General features: G+C 45.5%; 1 protein-coding gene across 2 annotated transcripts in view; it reads left to right on the top strand.

The window, feature by feature from the left end:
- The first annotated feature begins 252 nt into the window (after positions 1 to 252).
- The window catches only part of LOC114637566 (myeloid cell surface antigen CD33-like), a 22,982-nt gene continuing 20,201 nt past the window's right edge, over positions 253 to 3,033 (top strand). For both annotated transcript variants that reach the window (XM_028785782.1, XM_028785785.1), the window contains exon 1: positions 253 to 265. The gene's annotated coding sequence lies outside the window, so the exon portion shown is untranslated. The remainder of the gene's footprint in view (positions 266 to 3,033) is intronic.

Here is a 3,033-nt window from a genome sequence, read left to right on the forward strand (position 1 = left end):
CCATTCACTGCAATCACAAATCTCTCACTCAGCCTTCCCAGCCCCCTGTACTGAAGGCTGCATAAGGAGTCACCCCAACCTTTCCTTCCTGTCCTCACCTCAGCCTCTAGCTGTTTATTTAAGTTAGTATGTGCTTGTCATGCACCAGGGACCATGTGCAGAAGTGACTCTATTACTACATATGGACCACTTTCATGGGTGCCAGGGATACTTCTGGACATGGAGCCCTTCCCGTTTCTGTTACCGAAGACTGGCTGATGCAAAGGTGAGAACAGGAATAAAACTATGCAATGAATTAGGACATGTCGACTGGATAAGTGAATGTGCAGACAGCTGATGCAGGAGAGGAGCTGCTGACATGTAGGTAATGTTTGGAGAGCTCTCAGGGTGGGAGAAAGCAGCCTCCATGAGTCTGTTGGAGGAAGGTGCCTCAGGGAGATAGACTTGGGAACAGTGTCTAATGACTCAGAGGCAGAAGCTGGCTTAGAGTGTGGAGCTGCTAGAAGGGCTGAGGTTTAGAGCAGAGGGAGTCAGAGGGAGGGCAGTGGAGGATGCTGACCTACAGGGTGTAGTAAGAGCCAAAGCCTTTGAGAGGAGCAGAGCCATGATTGGATGCCCATGTTAACAGAATGCCAAGGTTGGCCTGCTCAGAACAGGCCACAGTGGGTCCTGGAAGAGCTGCAGGAAGAGCATGTCGGTCACCGTCACTGGATGCCTGAGGAAAACCATTCACAAGGAGTACAAGTTTCTTTCGGCTCATGATTTCATAGATGTCACCGTCGTTTGCCACTGCCATGGGGCTGTGGTGACACAGGACACCATGGAATTAACATATGGTGGAGGCCTATTCACCCCACGAAAGGTAGGAGAGTCGAAGCAGACACATAGAGGGAAATCAGCCATGGTTCCAAGAGCCATTTCAGGTGTACATGCCCAGTGACCTCTCTGTTCCACTCCATCCTTCCCCTACACATTCCATTACACTCAGACAGCCACCAGCTGGGGGCCATCATTAATATACACGGTTTAGGGGACATTAGATCAAAGCTGTGTGCTCTGAAGGGGAAGAGCTACTTGGCCTCCTAGAGGAGGTGGAGACACAGGCAGCTGGTGAATTGCATGGGGATGTGTGCAGCTGGAGAATTGCATGGGGGTGTGTGCAGCTGGAGAATTGCATGGGGGTGTGTGCAGCTGGAGAATTGCACAGGGATGTGTGCTGCCTCAGGTGGAAACTCAGATGAACAGGGATCTAATGGCTCTTGATAGGAAAGAACTGGAGCCCTGCCAAGGTGCTTCCTGAGAACCAGGAGTGGGGGTCCGTGCTCCGGCAAGGGGCTGGTGAGAGGGGAAGGTGTTAATGCCAAGGGGTGTCTGCTGTGCACATGGCAATGTAAGGCAGGTCTGAATACAAGCCTGTGGAGGGAGGAGAGGGCCAGATACAGCTTGTCAATGCCATTCTGAGAAATGTGACACCCACAGGGGTGGGAACAGTGAGAACAGAAAGCAAGTGAGAAACACCGCTGTGCCTGCGGACCTTAGCAACAGCAGATGTTTGTTTATTACTTGTGATAATTTATTTGAGTTGTTCTTGGATATTTTTATAAGGCACTTTCAGCATATAAAAGTAAATGTAAAAACTAAAACTAAGAGATTAAAGAGAGAGGGGGGCTCAGAGTTTAAAAAATAAATCACTTACTGCTCTTGCAGAGTACCTGGGTTGGGGGCTCCAGAACCCACACAGCCTTTTGTAACAGTTCCTGGGCCCGATTTTTCTGGACCTCTCAGGCAGCAGGCACACACATGGTACACAGACCTATAGTCAGTGAAAACATGAACCTATTCATACATAAGCAAACACTTTGAATTAAAAGTTAGCATCCTGGGGCAGAATGTAATTTTCGTGGCTATTCATCTCTTCCCTTATCATCATCTTAGTTGTATTACTGACAAACAGAAGTCGGGCTTAGTTGTAGTGAACCACGTGACTCTGAAGAGCACATGCTCTCTGAGATGCTGAATCTAAGTGTGTAACAGGTGTGACCGCACACCCTCATTCACAATTGCCTTGATACTTGTGCTCATGTGGAGATTGGTTTCTGGTCTTGTTTGTTGTTCTTTGCTTCGTCATCAGAAAACCTGAAATTTAATCTGAGCAATTTTGAAATATGCAGCTCAAGTGTACTCACTGTGTGGTGTGGATGATTTCCAGCGCTTATCTCTCCTCTTAAACGGCCACTTGCAGTTTCACCAATGTGCTGACTATAGTCCTTTCTGTGAGCTGGGACTTTTCTGATTGCAGTAACTTGCCACAATGGGGATTGCGCATAAATTACCACAGTGGAGTAACCACCTTTCTATGCCTGTCTTGTGTAATAACATCCAAATTTGTCTGTTTTTGCAAATAGTGAAATTTTCTGCTTTTTAAATCTTCTCCTCTTCCTCCTCTTCCTCCTCCTCCTTTTCCCCTTTCCCTCCTCTTCTCTTTTCTCTCTCCTCCTACTCTTCTCTTCCTCCACTTCTCTCCATCCATCTATCCTTTCCAGTCTTCCGCTGATGTAGATTCAGTTTGATTCAGTTTCGTTCCATTTCTGGGCTTCAATGGCATGGTGCAGCTGTCTCCTTGAGGCACTGACTCCATTCCCTTTAGCTGTCAGTATTTCTAAGAACAGGTCTGCATTGAAGCCATTGCATTTTTAGTTTTTTTGCAGACTCTCCATATAAATTAGCACAATGGTTGTGCTAAATTGTGTCCCCACAGTAGTGTGGATTTTCTTTTCCCCACACCCTTGAAACACTCATCTTTTCTTAAAAAAATTAATTTATTTGTACTTTATGTATATGGATTCTTTGTCCATGTCCAAGTAGAAGTCATAAGAAAGCACCAGATGTATATGTATGTGTATGTATATGAATATGATGTATCTGTATATGATGTATATGATGTATATGTATGTGTATGTATATGATGTATGTGTATATGATGTATATGTATGTGTATGTATATGTATGTGTATGTATATGATGTATATATAT

The sequence above is a fragment of the Grammomys surdaster genome, unplaced genomic scaffold, assembly GCF_004785775.1.
Source record: "Grammomys surdaster isolate TR1022 unplaced genomic scaffold, NIH_TR_1.0 125349, whole genome shotgun sequence".
NCBI lineage: Eukaryota > Metazoa > Chordata > Mammalia > Rodentia > Muridae > Grammomys > Grammomys surdaster.